The 19,692-nt window shown below is 36.9% G+C and overlaps 1 long non-coding RNA gene across 1 annotated transcript in view; it reads left to right on the top strand.

The window, feature by feature from the left end:
- The window catches only part of LOC131480909 (uncharacterized), a 121,693-nt gene extending 104,858 nt beyond the window's left edge, over positions 1-16,835 (top strand). Inside the window, exons 2-5 of the long non-coding RNA XR_009245881.1 lie at positions 3,636-3,774; positions 12,850-12,910; positions 13,835-13,870; positions 16,774-16,835. This is a non-coding gene — a long non-coding RNA (uncharacterized LOC131480909). The remainder of the gene's footprint in view (positions 1-3,635; positions 3,775-12,849; positions 12,911-13,834; positions 13,871-16,773) is intronic.
- Positions 16,836-19,692: the final 2,857 nt, after the last annotated feature.

The following is a 19,692-nucleotide window of genomic DNA, read 5'->3' as shown; positions in this document are numbered from 1 at the left end:
AAGTTGGAATCAGGAGATGTAGTGAGGATGGGAACCCAGGCATTCAGATGAGAATATGGGCATCTCAATGGGCTTCTTAACTATTGTGCCAAATACCTACTCTAGGTAGATTTATTTAAAAAGTGTAATTGTACATCCACAAGAAATACATTTGGGCTGGTATTGTGGTACTGTAGGTGAAGCTACCACATACATGAGCATCTCATAGCTCCTTGGTGCAGTGTACTTGGAAAGGCAACAGAAAGATGGCCCAATTACTTGGACCTCTGCCACCCATGTGGGAGACCCAGATGGAGGTCCTGGCTCCTGGCTTCAGAATGTTGTGATAATTTGAGTAGCAAACCCGTAAATGGAAGAGTGTTTGTCTTCTCCTCTCTGTTGACTTTGAAATAAAGAAGTAAATCAATCTTAAGAGAAAAGAAATAATAAATGCACTAGTGTAAGTTATTACCTTCTTTTTTTTAAATCTCTGAACACTTTCTAAAGATGGAAAATTGCTCTGCCATCCTTGGAGAAGATATTACCGATGATGACAGTGTGGAACAAGACATGACGAGTGACTCAGAAAACGGTACTCCCTTAGGTATTAAGTCAGGATTCATCTTTTTGATAAAATGATGGCTACTTCTTTGGGTTGTTCGCCTGCAGTCCTTGTTTTTGATACACTGTGCTTTGGCATGTCTGCAACACGGTGTCATTGTCTCCCTTTACATTTACCTTCAGCTGGAACAGCTTCAATCAATCCCTTCAACTCCTAAGAGAGACTTGTAGTCTCCTTCCCTACTGTTCTCCTCACAGCTGATACATGTCTTCCTTACAGCAGTAAGGAAAAAATTAATACCATAATCATTTCAGTGCTTGTTTCTCTCCCTATTGTAGGCTAAACAAATGGGTAGGTGACATGCTCAAAATATGAGTGCTACATAAAGCACTAATTCATAGCTCAAGATTTTTATTAAGTTAAATCGTTACACTGCTTTGGATCATCACAGTAATTTTTACCATTACCCATTGCAGTCGACCTGCCAAATATTGGGTTAGCTGAAGCCATTCACTGTGTTCTCAAACCAGTGACTTTGTTATTTTTCTTTAAGTGACATCTAGGGGCTGGCATTGTGGCACAGTGTTTTAAGGTGCCACCTGCAATGCTGCCATCAATATGAATACTTGTTTGAGTCCAGCCTGCCATACTTCCTCTCCAGCTTCCCGCTAAAGTAGCTAGAAAGACAGTGGGAAATGGAAGATGAAAGCACCTGTGTCCCTGCTGCCCACAAGGGAGACCTGGAGAGAGCTCTGCGTTCCTGGATGCTGTTTGTCCCAGCCCTGACTGTTGATGTGTTAGGGATGTGAAGCAGCAGAAGAAAGTTTGGTCTCTGTCTCTGGTTCTCCTTTACTCTCCCTCACTCTCTATAACTCGGCCATTCAAAGAAATACATCTTAGAAAATATTTTATTTTGAAATTGTTAGAGATTTACAGGAAATTTAAAAGTAATATAGACAGATCTCATGTTCCTTGCAACAAGTTTCCTTCCTTGATGGTTCTTCCAAATGTTATGCTTTTCCCCCCCTGAACTACAGCACAAGTAATAAATAGATTCATGAAGAAAGATGTGATTTTTAAATTGTGAAGTATTTATGTATTCATTTACTGAAAATGAACAATGACAGACAAGAGATGGGTGTTGAGAGATCTTTTATTACTGATTCAGTCCCCAAATGCCCATATCAGCTGGGGTTGGACCAGACGGAAGACCAGGAATTGATCCAGGTCTCCTAAGTGGTTGGCCAGAACCCAAGAATTTGAACTTTCATCTGTTGACTCCCTGGTACATTAATAGGAAACTGGACTGGAAGTGGAAGGTGTACTTAAAATGGTGTGTGTGTGTGAGATACAGCGATATTATGGCAAGAGAAAATTGCTTCTCATAGTAGGCTTGTTTAGTAAGGGGCATATTGCATGATTTTAGGCTTGAAACTGACTTGTTCTGAATCTCACATTTATTATGTCCTTTTTTCCCTGTAAATATACAACTTATAAAAAAGCTGAATTTATGGGTGAGGCAAATTAAGAGGTTAACAAAAAAGCTAAATATAAAGCAATATTTATAACATTTATTTTATAGTCAGTTTTAAGTTTGAAGTTTTAAGTTGGGTTTTAAAAAGCATCTCATTTAAAAATTTTTAAATCACAGAATTTATATTAGTAAAGTATTGAAGGAAATATTTGAATGTCAATAATGATCATTTTTGAATAGAGAAGCATGGGCAGTTTATAATCTAATCTGTATTTTCAAAATTCTACACTAAATGAGCATTATCTCTAATAATGAAACACTGTTTTATAAATAATTCTCGGGCCTGGTGCAGTGGCCTAGTCCTCACCTTGAACCACCTGCATCCCATATGGGCTCCGGTTCTAATCTTGGCAGCTCCACTTCTTCTCCAGCTCCCTGCTTGTGGCCTGTGAAAACAGCCGAGGTTGATCGAAAGCCTTGGGATCCTGCACCCGCATGGGAGACCTGGAGGAAGTTCCTGGCTTCTGAGTTCATATTGGCTCAGCTCTGGCCATTGTGGTCACTTGGGGAGTAAATCATTGGACAGAAGATCTTCCTCTCTGTCTCTCCTCCTCTCTGTATATCTGGCTCTGCAATAAAAATAAATAAATCTTTAAAAAAAAAGAAAATACTCAACATCAATTTAATAAATAATTGTTTTTAGCAGTGGAATAAGTAGCTTAACTTTTAAAATGGGTTGCAAAAGTTTTTTAAAAGTACAGATATACATAGTTTTGTGTGTATTCAATCATTTATTTTTAAGATATTTACTTAAAAATTCCTTGCATTTTCATTTAAATAAGTAGTGAGTATTTTAGGATAGTTATATACTCAATACATGTAATTACTAAAATTTTTGACTTACTAATACGATTTTGTATTTTTTCTTTTCATTAAGTTTGTGGTAGTGATTTAGTTTGTGGTAGTGATTCATGCCACATTTTGGAAAATATATCTTTCCTTCATTCTATCATTAAATAATACACTGATTTTGAAGCACTCAGATTATTTAGAATTGTTAGTTTTCATTTTTATAGATTACTGTAGGTGAATTAGCAGTTGAAGGTAGGTTAAAGTTTATACTTTTCTCTCAGGCATAGTTTGGTTTAAGTCTAGAGGACATCTGAGTATTTATTAGCCAAAAGGTCTAAATTCCTTGTATGATTTATAACACATATTATGTTTAAGCCTAAAAGTTATTGCTGAATAGAAATATAATACTATTGAGAGGCAAATTCTTTACTAGGTAAAATGGATATTACTGATTGTTATGGAAATAGTTTAAGGAACTATTGAAAAAATACTTTTAAAAGCCTTTTTTATGCATTTTAGCTTCTAGGTTGAATAATAGATGCTAAATTCAATGGGGTTTTTTGAGGATTTTATACGAAAATGTGAAACAATATTTAAAATAGTAGATCTAGATCTTTAAACTATTGAAAAGCATTAGATGTTCTATTGTTGGAGCCATTTTAATTTTGTTAATTTTGTCATTAACTTATTAATTTGGTAACTTTTGCCCTCAGATGTTAGTGTGTAATTTAAAATATTCCTTCTGTTATGACTTAAAATTTTCTTTAGAACATATTGAAAATGATCTGAGTGAACAAATACCTTTGAAATCAGAAGGGACACAATTTGGAAGTGAAATTGGAACACATCCACAGGAAGTCCCAATAATGACTGAAGTATATCAAGGAAATGACATGATGCCATGCAGGTAATAAAAATCATTGCCAACTCCATTGGATGACAAGTAAAATAGCCTTTGAAAGCAGAGTCATATATTGTATGTTCAAATTTCTGTGATTACTGAATATTCTTAATTTATGATTAGATTTGCTCATTCATTTTTTAAGGTGGAATACTGTTTACCCATTGGAAAGTCTGATATTCTACCATCTGCAACAAAGTGGTCCCAAACCATCTACCATTATGCTCACTGAAAAAAAGCCAGTACCAAAGGGAACATGTGTTTTCTCTGACATAAAGAAACTTTCATGCAACATAGACGTTAAATAGCTATATAGGTAAACATGTGTATACATACATTCCCTCTGATGAACTGTGGAATGGAGAGTAGCATAGTGGGAAGTGAAGATCCACTGCACAATGTGTCTCTACTCCTGAATAAAAGAATTCTCAATGAAAGTAGTTAAATATACCTTGATAATAGGATGCTGGACTTTCTACCATTGTCTATACTTACAATGTGTGATACATTTAAATTGCAGAATGTTGGATGTGTGATTGTTGCTGAAGGGCCATACTGTTGTCATAACATGGGGGAAAATGGTGGGGAGGGGGACTGGGTAGTGGGAGAGTGGAAAGCATTTGCCTATGGAACCATAAAAATAAAACACATGTATGTGTGTGTGTGTGTATACACACACACACACACATATCTATCTATCTATCTATATATATATAATAAATTTTAAAAATATTATTTGACCTTAATATAGTTTCTTTAAGAGAGAAACTGGGGCAGATAACAGAAAGAAAGTGTTGAAAGTACTATTGGAAGTTTTGAACTAGTTCATAAAATCTTGTGTAATTTCCAGGAATTGGCTATTCAGTATGTGATTGCCTTAAATTAAATGATATTTGAGACTACATCAGGGAATCTGAGCATGTCTGGTTTCAGTATCCTTTATACACATCTCCAATGTATGGAATATCTCATTTAGAAAAATTTTTAAGTGTCAGTTTAATTTTAAATCCCGTATACACAACTCCAATATATGGCAAACTGATTCCTGTACCCTGTACGAATTGTTCCTATGAAAGTATTCCTTGTCTTCATTAACTAAAAGGAGTTAATTTGCCTAATTGATCAGGGTGACTTCCTAAGCCATTGCTGGCTTCTGTTTTGTTATATCCTGTATTGATAGGTATTTTATGGCTTTATTTAAAATACTGGAAAGGAACTTCTTAGGAAGGAAGAATTATTTTTGGCTAATATGCTGTAGGTATAGTATCCACATTAAGTAGCCTCATAGGTTCAGAATCTGGTGAAGAGAGAGAACAGTGGAGGGCTATTCATTACACAGTGGATGATGAAGCAGAGATGGGATGCATGCTCTGCTTTTATCCCCCATCCTCTCTAGAGGATTGCCTTCCCAGGGTGACCTTAGGCCTCTCATGTTCAACTAACTCCTAGATTACATGATTAAATTGATTGATTATGTTAATGGCTTTTAAAAACTGTTTCCACATGTAAGGTAAGTTTCATGATAGAACTCTTTTATTATGTTATCTCAGTGTCTAATGCTGTGTAGGACACATTGTAGATATTCAATAAATATTTCTGATTGTATAAATAAATATGCTTAGTACATTTATATATTGGAGAAAGTGTGTGTGTGTGTGTGTGTGTGTGTGTGTGTGTGTGCTGATGTCTGAATGTAGAAGTATAGGGAATTCCTTTGAGATAATGTATTTGGAGAATCATATTTTCTATTTGTTAAGATTTAGTTTTATTTATGTGAAGGTAGAGTTACAGAGAGGGAGAGTGAGAATTAATCTTCCATCATCTGGTTCACTCTCCACGGGGATACAGTGGTCAGGAACTCAGATTCCAGGAGGTGACAATGGCCAGGAACTCATATTTTTTCAGGTTTTCCATGTGGCTTCAGGGGCCCAACCACTGGTACTATCTTCTGATGCTTTCCCAGGTGCATTAGCAGGGAGCTGAATTGCAAGTGGAGCAGCCAGGTCTCCAACTAGCACTGATATGGGATGTTGGTGTCACAGGCCACAGTGCCAGGCCCAGAGACTCTGATTTGCTAATATCTCTATTAGCCCATGTTTTCCATCATAAAATGCAGCATTTTAAGGCCTCACTTGTTGCTTAATAGAAGTCATTCCGGTCTGTCATTATTTTTAGGTTCCATTTTCTAAAACTCCCTGCTTGCTAAAATTTGTTTGTAATTTAACATTATTAGTATCGACTGAGCTTTTGTGTACCTGCTGATAACTACAATAAATTTGAGCTACTTAGTGCACATATGTATTTCCACCTGAGAATGAGTAAGGCAGCCGTGTTTCAATCCTCATTGTATAAGCAAGTATGTTTTTCATAGTATGTGTAGTGCCACATTTTGGTGTGTGTTAGTCATTTAGGTGTTTATGATGATCCCAATCGTAGTGCTGAAATGATGTTTAGTGTTCCTAAGCATAAGAAGGATATGTTTTTTTTTTTTGTTGGGTTTTTGCAGATAGTATATGTGTCAGACACATTTTATTTAGGCCTTAGCTACAGATCTGTAGAGTGTGAGCTCATGTTAATAAGTCAATAATATATTAATGTATTGATACTGAAGTAAACATATAACAATGGTAGAAATGGTTGACTGATGAACGTATTCTGGTTAGAAACTATCAAGAATTTGCCAGTATCGCTTCTAGGCCTTTTGACTAAGATCAAGGGAAGAAATTTGCCTGTATTTTCCTTATGAGCAAAGGTACAATATTTGGCACTTAAGAATTTTACTTCAAGAACAGATTTATTAATTTATTAAAACTCTAGGGGCCTGGCACCATGGCCTAGCGGCCAAAGTCCTCTACTTGAACACACCTGCATCCCATATGGGTGCTGGTTCTAATCCCGGCAGCTCCACTTCCCATCCAGCTCCTTGCTTGTGGCCTGGGTAAGCAGTTGAGGATGGCCCAATACTTTGGGACCCTGCACCCGTGTGGGAGACCTGGAAGAGGTTCCAGGTTCCCGGCTTTCGGATCGGCACAGCACCGGCCGTTGTGCTCACTTGGGGAGTGAATCATTGGACGCAAGACCTTCCTCTCTGTCTCTCCTCCTCCCTGTATATCTGACTTTGTAATAAAATAAATAAATCTTTAAAAAAAATTCTAGTTTTAATGTGGGGTGAGATAGGGACCTTTTTATAAGATTTATATATTTGATAGGCAGAATTAGTGATGGAGGGAGAAAGAAAGGAAGAGAGAATGAGAATGAGAGTTGTATTTTCCATTCTATTCCCCCAAAACCCTGTAGGCCAACTAGTTGGTCCCAAGGAAAGAGATTGAATATCTGCTGGTATATTTCTAGGGAAGCTGAAATCAGGAGAACTGATTCCAGGCCAAAGCCAGGAGTTGCAGCTGGGTCTCCCCTTTGGGTGAAAGGAGTGGAAGCATTTCTGCCTTCACTCTGCTTTCCCCAGTCCATTGGAAGGAGCTGGATCTCAAGCAACTGGGAAATGAGCCAGCATTCATATGAGATGCTGGCTTTAAAGGTGTCACTGTATCTGCTGCATCACAATGTCGTCTTCAGTGACTTTGTAGAATGTAACTGGCACAAATAAGGAGAAGTCTGTTGTATATATCCGGAAAATTGTAGGGAGTAAACTAGGATGGTTGGTGGCTAGTTAGGTTCATTCACTGTCAAGTTGTAGTACCTCAACACCAGCTTTGGATTCAATTCAGCATTTAAAAAATCTCTGCAATTCATCATGTACCTCTTCCCTATGGGATTCTTCAGGACATGAAAGAAATGACTAAATGGATTAGTTGTAGTATAGCTGCCATGTTTCAGTTAGGAAAATCTGGAACAGGTCCTTCATTTTATATGCATGAAATATAACTAAATGATTTGGATGTTGGATTATGAGAGGTGCAAAAAAATACTTATGAATGCACCACTGGGATGAGCACAATGTATGTTGTTGATTACTGAATCTAAAGATGATGTTTTCAAGATTTATTTATTCATTTTATTACAAAGTCAGATATACAGAGAGGAGGAGAGACAGAGAGGAAGATCTTGCGTCCGATGATTCACCCCCCATGTAACCGCAGTGGCTGGTGCTGTGCCGATCCGAAGTCTCCCACACGGGTGCAGGGTCCCAAAGTCTTGGGCCATCCTTGACTGCTTTCCCAGGTCACAAGCAGGGAGCTGAATGGGAAGTGGAGCTGCCGGGTTTAGAACCGGTGCCCATATGGGATGCAGGTGTGTTCAAGGCGAGGACTTTGGCCGCTAGGCCATGGTGCCGGGCCCGAAGATGATGTTTTAAAATTTCCAAGTGAAAGGTGTTTTTTTGTAGATTTTAAGAAGTGGATTCTGGATATGTGTGGTTTTTAGAGTGTGATTTCACTTAATCATATTGGAATGTTTTGAATTTCCCAAAATATTATACCTCATTCTTGCCCTCAGCTGTTTACTACTGAGATTCAGTGGATGTTGCTGCTGACAGTTTTCTGGAGCTAAAATGGAGAGTTGGTAGTGCTGACAAAATGTTAAATTGTTGCATACATATGGTATAATTTAGACTCATTAGTATTCTCTATGCTGGATTGATATTTCTTACTACTGTATAGGAAATATTACTAGTATATTACTAGCACTTTTCCAAATTTATTGTTGGAGAGACTGAAAGGCTAGAACCTGATAGTTAGGTGTGCTGCTTTAAATATTTGAAGTAAGATACGACCATGTATTGGTCATATCATCAGGGTTTCTTTTGCATTGATACTCTAATAGGCCCTTTCAAAGTCAAGAAGAGGGTACATAGATCTCTTGTCTCATTGGAACGGGTGTCAATTAATGACCATCTGCAGGCTATGGAGTCTTCAAAAACACTCTTTTCTCCCATATCCATATTCATGATAAGTTGTTTCCTAATGAAGTGATTTCATTTTTTTATACTCGCATGATGCCTCATATATAGTATCTTTTTTTTTAAAGATTTTATTATTATTGGAAAGCCGGATATACAGAGAGGAGGAGAGACAGAGAGGAAGATCTTCCATCTGATGTTTCACTCCCCAAGTGAGCCGCAACGGGCTGGTTTTGCGCCAATCTGATGCCAGGACCAGGAACCTCTTCCAGGTCTCCCACGTGGGTGCAGGGTCCCAAAGCTTTGGGCCGTCCTGGACTGCTTTCCCCGGCCACAAGCAGGGAGCTGGATGGGAAGTGGAGCTGCCGGGATTAGAACTGACACCCGTATGGGATGCAGTTGTGTTCAAGGCGAGGACTTTAGTTGCTAGGCCACGCCGCTGGGCCCTATAGTATCTCTTTCTAACTAGTATTTGCTATAGTGTGTAGGATGTAATACATTTATGAATCTCCCTCAGGATTTCTTCCATAATTAAGTCACTAAGATTCAATCCAGATGGATAGTGTAGTATCAAAGAATCACTACCTGTGAGCCCTGCATGTGGATCAAATCACAGTCATGCATTGCACACTGTTGTTTGGGTCAGACAGTATATATGTGGGTGGTCCCTAAAGTTTAAATTACCTGGTGACATGATAGCTATGTCCAGTTTAGTGTATTTTCACTGTTCTATAGGCACAGAGATTCCCGCTTCATACCTCATTCTGAACTACTGTATTATAACAATAGTATCCTATAGCAACAATCACAAGTCTGTGATTCTTCTATTTAAGTTTATCTTGGTTTTGTAGGTATACACAATGCTAGAAAATCTGATATGCTATTGTCAAAGTATATCTAACAGTTTCATTGTGAGCTCTTTTATTAGGGAGAAGAGGTGCATATTGGAAAGTATCTTCAATGATAAAAATATGTATATGTTAGCCTAAATATTGATCTGGTATTTTGCATGAAGGTTGACATATCAGAGAGAATATGTGATGTTTGTCCTTTGGGGATTGACTTATTTCACTGAGAATAATGGTCTCTAGCTGGGACCATTTTGCAGCAAATGGTAGAATTTGATTCATTTCGGTGTCTAAGTATTATTCCATGTAGTAGATCTGCTACAGTTTCTTTATCCATCTTTTGAAAGGCATCTGGGTTGTTTCCATGCCTTCACTTGTATGGATCATGCTGCTATAAATATAAGGTTACAGGTCACTTTTTCATATGCAGATTTCACATTATTTGGATTTTTTTCAGTATTGGACTAGCTGGACAATATGGTAGATTCACTTTCAGTTGTCCTAATACTCTCCATACTGACTGACAAAGTGATGGCACTAGGTTGCATTCCCACCAATGGTGAAACAGGGTACCATTCTTCCCACATCCATGCCAGCACCTGTTGTGAATAGATTGGCAAATATAGACCATTCTCACTGGTATTTGCTGGAATGGTAATGTGGTTTTTATTGGCATTTCCTGAATAAATAGGGAGCAGAACCCTTGGAGCCTGTGCCACACTGGGGACCCCAGGATAGCATTGGAGGGCCATTCCCTATCCCCAGGTACTGAAGCAGTTGAGAGTCTGGGTGTTGCTCCCCTCCCATTCCCTGTTTTCCAAGACACAGAAAGTAGAAAAAATTTGAAACCATGGTCTCATCTACTTTCCCCTAATCCAGGACGCTTCCCACCCTAATCGACTGTGTAAACAAAATAAAAAATAAAATGTATATAAAGAAAAAAAATGTATCTGCATTTATCATGATACAAGACCTGACTTAGTTTCTTGCATTCATATATATATATATGAGTTAAACAATATATATACATATATTGTTTAATGGATTGTAGTATTTTTGTAGTGCTGTTTCAGTCTTTAAGCAAGATCATTCCATGTAAGGCCTAAGGATAGATTCTGGTACAATCTCAGGGCTTCAAAAGCCACTTATCATTACAAGAAGTATGCACACTAATAAAAATATTACTGATGATACTACTAACATAATTAACTTTGGGTACAGTATGATTTTGTTACTTTCTGATCAGACCCAGAAGCCAACTCAAGATTTAAAACTGATATAAAATGATTCATTTTCTTATTTGAAAATCAGCATTAGAGCGAGGGAGACGGACCTTGCATCTGCTGGTTGAAACTTCACATACCTGCAGCAGCCAGCACTGTGCCTGGCTGAGGAGCTGCATGAGGGATTCCCACATCATTAACCACCAATCTAAAATGACTTAAACATGGTTTATTGTGACTTACTCCTGTGTAACAAATATAATGTTGCTTTATATGGGAAGTCTGGATAAATGTTATGTATTCTCATAATTTCGTTTTTGCACCTTTTAAATTAATATCTATGTGAAATTCCTACACAAAACTTTGGCATCTGTTGTGATAGCAGTAGTATTTTAGATGGTTTGCATTAAAATTTGAGTTTATAATGTTAAATACTATGTTTATATAGCAATTTTATGCCGTGTTTGTAATGATAAGTATGGAAATACTTTTGGGAATCACCAATTTTGATATAGTTAAGTAATTAAATTTAATAAAATAGTGTTATGATGCATATTAAGGGAAATGTGTAATATTTTGCTTAAGGAAATTGCTGGTAGAAGAAAATTGCCAACTAAAGAAAGAAGATCATATTTTCAAAGTGGCTGATAATCTTAACTGTGAAACAACAGCAGCAGTCAACAGTTACCGGTATTAAACGCTTTTTCTTTTGTGAGTTGGATAGTAGCTAAAAGCTCACTACCAGAAAAATCAGAGAAAATGCACAGTCAGTTAACATTATTTGGATAGGTATATGAAATTTTTTAGAATTTATTCAATTTTCTTGGAAAGGCAGATTTACAGAGAGGAGATATAAGGAGTAAAAATCATTCATCGGCTGGTTCACTCAAGTAGCTGCAATAGCCGAGCTGAGCTGATCCAAAACCAGGAGCTTTCTGAGTCTTCCACATGGTTGTAGGGGCCCAAGACTTTGAGCCACCCTTCTTTTCCAGGCCACAGGTAGAGAGCTGGGTGGGAAGTGGAGCAGCTGAGATAGGAACTGCTGCCCATATAGGATCCCTATGATTTGCAAGGTGAAGATTTAGCCATCACACTAGGTTGTTTAAAAGTCTCTTTTCATTTATTTATTTTATTTGAAAGTTAGAGGTACAGAAAGACAGATAAAAGTTAGATTGGCTTGGCCACATGACCAGAAATAGAGCTCCTGTAATCTGAATGAGTGGCCTATATGAGATTATGAGATTATGGTGTCTCAGAGGGAGACTTATCCCATTATGCCACGGAGTCAGCTTTGTTTACAAGATTTTAATTCCAGCTTTAACCTTGGATCCTTCTTCAGTTGACCCAAGGAAATAATATAAAAGCTATAGATAAAAGGCAAGATTCAGCTGTATGTGAATAGTTGTGCATGACACAAAAAGCAAAGTTGGGTTTTATCTGAAAGATTTAGCTTGATAGTCTTTTTTAATTGATTCATGTATTTGAAAGGCAATGAACAGAAATGAGGAGAAACATGGAGCAAGGAATAGTTAGAGAAAGAATGAATGAATGAGTCTTTTACCTGCTGACTCATTCTCAATGACCACAGCTGTGGGTGGGACAGTCTGAAACAAGGAGCCAGAAGCTTCCTGAGGGTCTCCTACATGGGCCCAAACACGTAAACCATCTTTCTCTGCGCTCCCAGGCACGTTAGCAGGGAGCTTGATAATGTGGGGCAGGTGGAACTTAAATGAGTGCCCATGCGAGATGTGGGTGATGCAGGAGCATAGCAGCCTTTGACCACCTCGTCACAGTGCTGTCCCCATCATTTTAATCTCGCAAAGGTAATGAATAACATTTGTCAAATAGAGGACATTAATTTTCTATGATCACATGAAGATTTCAGATGTCCAAATAAGCCTCCCTTGATCAGACTTAAAGCAGATATGCACACAGTCTAAATCTTGGGATGACCTTTGTTTCAGGAGTGCCTAAATACTAGAATATTAACATCAGATCATGTTTTTTTGGAGAACGTGATAATTCCTCATGTTTATTTCTCAATATATATAGTTTTGGGAGTTTTTTTGCTAAGAATAGAAAACTCTTGATGTAAATAATGTTTTATGATGGCCCAGTGCTTATACATTAATGTCAAAATAATTTTTCTCCATAGATGGAGAGTCAAAGACCTTGAACAAGAATTGGAAAGAACAATTGATTATTTTCAATTTCAGGTATGTGTGTGTGCATGCACATGTGTGTACCATTCATTATTACCAGGTACAGGTGTGTGTGTGTTCATGTGTGTACCATTCATTATTACCAGGTACAGGTGTGTGTCTGTGTGTGTGCGTACATGGATGTGTGTACCATTCTTTATTACCAGGTACAATGTGTTGTGTGCACACATGCACGTTTGTACCATTCATTATAAACAGGTACAGTGTGTGTGTGTGCACACGTGCATGTGTGTATCATTCTTCATTACCAGCTGCAGGTGTGTGTGTGTGTGTTTCTGTGTACCATTCATTACCAGGTATACATATGTGTGTGTGCATACATGCATGCATGTACCACTCTTTATTATCAGGTACAGGAGTATGTGTATGTGTGTGTGCACATGTGCATGCATGCACCATTCTTTATTACCAAGTACAGGTATGTGTGTGCACACGCATGCATGTGTCATTCATTATAATCATGTTTAGGTATTGTGTACGTGTGTGCAAGCACATGCATATATGTAGGTCCTAACACCTGAGTGTTGAATCAAAAGAGAAAATGAATTGCTCCATCAGTTGTACACTTTTGTTTAGAATGTCACATGTGGCTAAGACAATTCAACAGTTTCAGGATTTCAAGGAGCTTGACACAAGAATTCTTAGGTATCATGTCTCCTGCTTTGTTGTAAAAGTACATCAGATTTCACAAATGAAAATTATTGACTAAAGAACCTAAAGTGGAAGTGTACTAATTATATTTTAATTGTCTTCACATATACCTATAATATGTGATGTGTACATGAAAATTTGCATCAATATTGTTGTTACTGATGTTAGTGATATTTGGAATAGTTTTGAATTGAGTTATTTCCTAAGCAAATGATAGGTATGTTTTTATACAAGAAAAGTATACATTTAAAATATTCTGTTTTTCAGATTATTTATATGAAGAAAAATGCAAATGACAATTGGGTAAGTATCAAATTCCCATAAAACTTTTTACCTTTTATAAATCAAGTTATGATTTTACTTCTAGAAGATAATCCTGAGCAACTAAATTGAAGAAAATAAATTACTGTGTAAAAGAATCACTTTATTCTAATTGCACCAAAGGTGGAATTACCCTTCTTGTGAGAATTAACACATTGACCAATCCATACAGTCTAGTTTTAGCACGTTGCTATTTCGAAAGGAACCTATACTGTCCGCAAGGGTCAGAAGGATGTGATGTGCATATACAAAGATCATGGTCACAGATTCACATTTTTGGGGCATTGGATTACCCCTTGTTATTTATGAAGAAACAAAGTTCTCTGAATCATTTTAATCGTTTGTAAACAATGAGGTGGATAAAGCGCTAAGTTAACTAAGCCCCTCCTAGTTCTAAAATTCAGAGTTCTTTAAATATTTATTGAGTTACTCACTACATATTAAGAAGTGGATGATTGTGAACACTGCTCTGTGCTGCAGAGGAACTGCATGAGGTTATGAGGTGTCTTTCGGGGAGTCCCTGACACAGGTGGAGGAGGCTACTTTTGCGCCTTTTAATGTTCTAGGCACTGTACTTGAAAATAGTGTGAGATAACATCCATTAAGTCCACTTAATAACTGTGAAGTAGATTTTATTATTACAGATTTTATAGATGAGACAACAGCCCAAGGTCACATGACTAGGAAGTGAAAAGTAGAGATTGCAATCCTGATCTTTCAGAGCCTAAGTCTTGTGCATTTTCTGTCACTTTGCATTGAATTTATTATTTAGTAAGTTTGACTTTAAGTTTAAAGATACAGAAAGTGTGCCATCTAGATTTCAATGAAGCAGTATTTGTCACATCCACTACAAATAGCATATACTTACTGAAAGTTCAGATCAGGGCAGTTATTTGACCTAGCATTGACATAGCATTTTGGATGCCAGTTAGAATGCCTGCATCACATACAGGGTATTTCTCTTGAACTGTTCCTTCAATTTCCTTACTTCCGTCTTTGCCCTGGCCCAGTTCCAGCTCATGTTGAATTTGGGAAGTGAAGCAGAGTATAAGGAGTTTATTCCATCGATCTGCCTCCTCACAAAAATAAATATGGCAACCCAAATTCAGATGATGTACAAAGCATGCATTTACACACATTTTGAAAATATTTCTAAGATTTGTTTACTTATTTGAATGATAGAGGGGGATGCAGAGAAAGACATTGAGCATTCTTCCATCGGCTTGGCTGGTTAACTGTCCAAAATGGCCACAAAATGTGTCTAGATCTGATTGTATCCAGGATCTAGGAACTCCCCATGCAATCTCCTATGTGGTTGCAATGAGCCATCATTCCTTGCCTCTAGATCACATTGGCAGGAAGCTCTGAATGAAACTTAGAGTAGCTGTGACTTGAACCAAGTTCTCTAATATGCATGTTGTCTCTAATCCTGTGGTGCCATGAGGATTACTAAAAGCTCATATGAGCATTTCACAAAAAGTGGAGTACATTATATCCTATCTTTGTAGCCTTATTTCTTAATGTGTTACAGGTGTATTTTTGCCTTTCTAAAACCGTTTTTATATCATTTTATGCTACAATTCCATAGGCCCTGAGATTTCCCTTACCCCTTTCCCAAGTTCCCTTCCCCTACTGAGTTCCCCTATATTATTACTATAACACATAATACATAAACAGCCATATGTCCATCATTGTAGGCATGGACCATGGCAAGGAGCCCAACTGTGTAGCCTTATTTCTTAATGTGTTACAGGTATTTTTTAAACAAATATTTCATAATTTATTTTAAAAAGTCATGTTCAATTAATCTGTTCATTTTTCATTCTTTCCCTTGTAATTTCAAATAATTTTGGTTCCACATATCAATAGGTCAGTAGTTTATTTTAGTAATTATCTTTGGCATGATTTCTTAGTAAAAATTTGTTATATCATTACATGTAGGAATAATATTTACACATGTATTTTTATATGATGGCAAGGTTTACAAATAAGTGATTCATTTTGTAAATATTTATGTGGTTTATTTCTGCAAGCTGTTTCTACCATGCAGTTCACTTTTTAATAAATACCAGAGTAATTACTTTTATTTTTTAAAAATGCAGATTAATTTCTTTTTATTTGTAATAAATTATAAATTAAGTGACTTTAACTATACTTATGTGATAAGCCTAGTGAATCATATGGTTTTCCCAGTCCAAAGTTTCACAAAATGATTGTGCAAATGATCTGGAGATCTCTCAGAATGAGGTTAACCTTCCACATGAATGGTTGTGATTATTGCCTGCTGTTGATATTCACTTGGTTGTGCAAGCTTTGTTCTCTGTAACATTTGATTTTATCTTTACCTCGTACTGAATAAAATGGGATATGATTTATGCGGCACCATGAACTTACTGGAAGTACAACATGCATTGATAATTTCATCTACTTTTTAAAATAGCATTTAACCACATGCTGCAAAACTGTTTTAGACCTTTATGGTTTCACAGAATCATAGTGAATTTTCTGTAGAGATGATCTCCTTGAGGCAAATATACAAAGCTGCCATGTGTAATGATTCTGAGTCTCTGTTGCCATTGCCTGAAGCTTGCATCCTCCCACATTGCCCTTAGCATATTACTTGACTAATCAAACAGTCCTCCATCTCACATCAGAGAGCAGCATTCATTGGCAAGTGCACAAGTCATCTCCAGTTTTAGGCCCATGTCATCTGCTTACCTGAAATATTTCCTTTTCCAAAAGATCCTTCAACTCAAAATGTTTTATCTGCATTTCATTTCAGTGGATGCATACATTGACAGCAATATTTGTATGCTGTAGGATGTTCATGCTCATTTTCATCTAACATTTGTCTGCATGTTTCTCCATCTTTTGTTATTTTTCAGTGGGCAGCTCGGTTTGCCGAGAGAGAACTCCATGACTTAAAGAAAGAATATGTTTGTAAAAGGAAAAGGTAAGTTTCTTAATGGTAACACTTAACAACTTTTAGCTCTTTTATTGTTACTTTCTTGATTAGATAATATTATAGGCTAAATAATGAAATTTCAGTGATTCCAGCATTTTTTCATTGTAAAGTATTTACAATTTTTAAATGCTCAAATTACCTGACATGTAAGTTGAAAGAAACTTTTTTGATTTTTATGTATACTTTTATGTTTTTCAGTATTTAATATGGACTAAGCTAGTCATTTATTCTAGGATTACTAATTGAGAAACATGCTTAAATCTCCAGACTGAGCAAGTATCTTTGCAGTGAAAAAGGCAAAAATTCAGAAGCTTCAGGAAAAACTTAAATAATAAATGTATAAAGAAAGTGAAACAAAATGTCATCAGTGACAAAGAGTATAGGACAAGCTGCACTGGATGCCAAGAAAACTAGACTCCAAAGCCTAAGTGTATATTTCATATTCTGTTTCTGTGATTACTAGACATTCACAATTCATGATTCATTTATAAAATATTATTTGATCTTAAACACTTTCCTCAAGAAAGTATTGAAAGTAATATTTGACATTCTAATCTATTACACAAAGGCTTGTGTAATCATTTTCATGTGAATACTTACTGTCTGATCACCTTAAATTAGATCACAATTGATGCTATCTGACTGGGTCAGGGGATTCAGTTCCATTTAATTTTGCATGCATCCATCTCTAATATGTATAAAGCTGACACCTCTCCTTTGTGCTAATTGCTCCTGCTCAGGTATTCTATGTCTTAGTTATGTATTCATTTGTCTAGTTTGTCAGAGTGACTCCTCAAGCTATACTAGACTTCAGTTTTTCTATCCTGTATTAATAAACTCTTTATGACATTTTAAATGCTAGAGAGGAACTTCTTATTAAGGAAGATTTATTTTGCCTAATGGGATGGAAGTACAGTATTCAAAATTGAGTGGCCTCATGGGTTCTGGCTTGGTGAGGGTGGAGAACAGTGTAGAGACCATTTATCATGGAGTGGGTCAGGAATCAGAGAGAGACTGGAAACATACTCTGCTTCTATAACTTTCTCTCTCTAGAGATCTGCCTTCTCTTGGCAACCATTCAGGGACCTACAACCTTTCTTTAGGTGCAACTAGCTTCTAGATGATATGATTTGATCCTGCCTCCACCATCAATGAGCTATCATTAATCATTAGCCTTTCTACTTTGAAAATGGAAGATTGAATTCAGGGAAGGAAATAATAACATTTTTACTCATTTTATAAATGTATTTTGACCATTTTTATGGTCTCTGCCCTCTTTTTATGTGTTTATTTGGAGATTCCCAGTGCCGCTCTCCTTCCTCTCTCCTCATTCTCCCCCATACCATTTTCTCCTATATTATTACAATAGTATTACTCTTTAGCAACAGCCATGAGTGCGTCATTTGTTGTTGAAGTGTATAATGGGGTTGTAGGTATAACTAATGATATAGAATCTAGTATTAGACTGTCACGGTGTACTTGACAGCCTTACTTGGAGTCCTCCTTTCAGTTGGGAGTAGAGATGCAAACCAAAACATATCTTACATTACTGGTGTGCCATCCTCCATTTTCAAATTCATCTATTGGAATATATGTCTATACTTTTTACCCATATTTCTATTCTTTTTGTATTTTGTGTGAGTTTTTCTCATCAGAGAAAATATATTATTTATTTTGGGGGAAACTACATCCAAAAAGTAGATGCACCACATTGTTTTTGTTTTGTATAACCAATTCCACTTTCAAAGGATATCTGGATTGTTTCCAATTCTTTGCTATCATGGATTGTGCTGCTGTAAATATAGGTATGCAGGTCACTTTCTCATATTCCGATTTCAATTCATGTGGATATATTCTCAGAAGTGGGATACTTCAATCATATGGCAGATCAGTTTCCACTTGCCAAAGCACTCTCCATACTGATTTCCATAGTGGCTTTACAAGGTACTCTCCCCACCAAAATGGAGCAGGTGTGCCCTTCTCCCTCATTCTTATGAGTGGTGGTATTAGTAGATTTCTGTGTGTAGGTCTTTCTCACTGGAGTGAGGTGGGACCTCAGTACGGTTTGTATTTGCTTTTCTCTAATGGCTATGGAGCCTGAGCGCATTTTCATATGTCTGCCGGCCATTTGAATTTTTCCTTTTGACAAATTCCTGCTCATGTTCTTCATCCATTTCTTAATGGAGTTGTTTGTTTGGCTATTGTTTGAGTATCTGATGCTCTCTGTAAATCTTGGATGTTATTCCACTATCTGTTGTATATTGTGCAAAGATTTTTTTTTTCCATTTGGTTGATTTACAGACTGTTTTTCTCCAAGCTGCCTACTATTATTCTGGTGTAATCCATTACCACTTACACCAGAGTCATTCCAATAGCTTCATGAGATCTTCCTGTTTTCATTGTTGTCTTCAAAGAATCATTCCCTGGCTACATAATTAAAACATTATGTGAAACCCCTTTCCCTGTTCTATCCTTTATATTTTTCATAGCCCTTATTATTTTTGTTTGTTGTCCTTACTGTCCTGTGAATGTTTGTTAAAAGCCTTTTCACTTTTAAGGTAAACTTTATGAGAGAATGGTGTTCTCCTGTTTTGTCTGTGTCTAAAGCTATGCAAGCCTGAATATATGTGAGACTGAAGCCAGAAACCGAGAGCTTCTTTCAGAGCTCCAGTTGGGTACAGGGACCCAGCTACCTAAACACTCTTGTGCTGTTTTCCAGGCTGTATTAGCAGGGAGCTTTATTGGAGACCTGGAAATAGCCAGGTCTCAAACAAGCACCCATATGGAATGCTGGTGTCACAGGCAGAGGCTTAACATACTATACCACCGTGCCAGCCTC

The sequence above is a fragment of the Ochotona princeps genome, chromosome 8 (genome assembly GCF_030435755.1).
Source record: "Ochotona princeps isolate mOchPri1 chromosome 8, mOchPri1.hap1, whole genome shotgun sequence".
NCBI lineage: Eukaryota > Metazoa > Chordata > Mammalia > Lagomorpha > Ochotonidae > Ochotona > Ochotona princeps.
The sequence above is the reverse complement of the archived record's forward strand: the minus strand, read 5'-3'. Positions and strand labels throughout refer to the sequence as shown.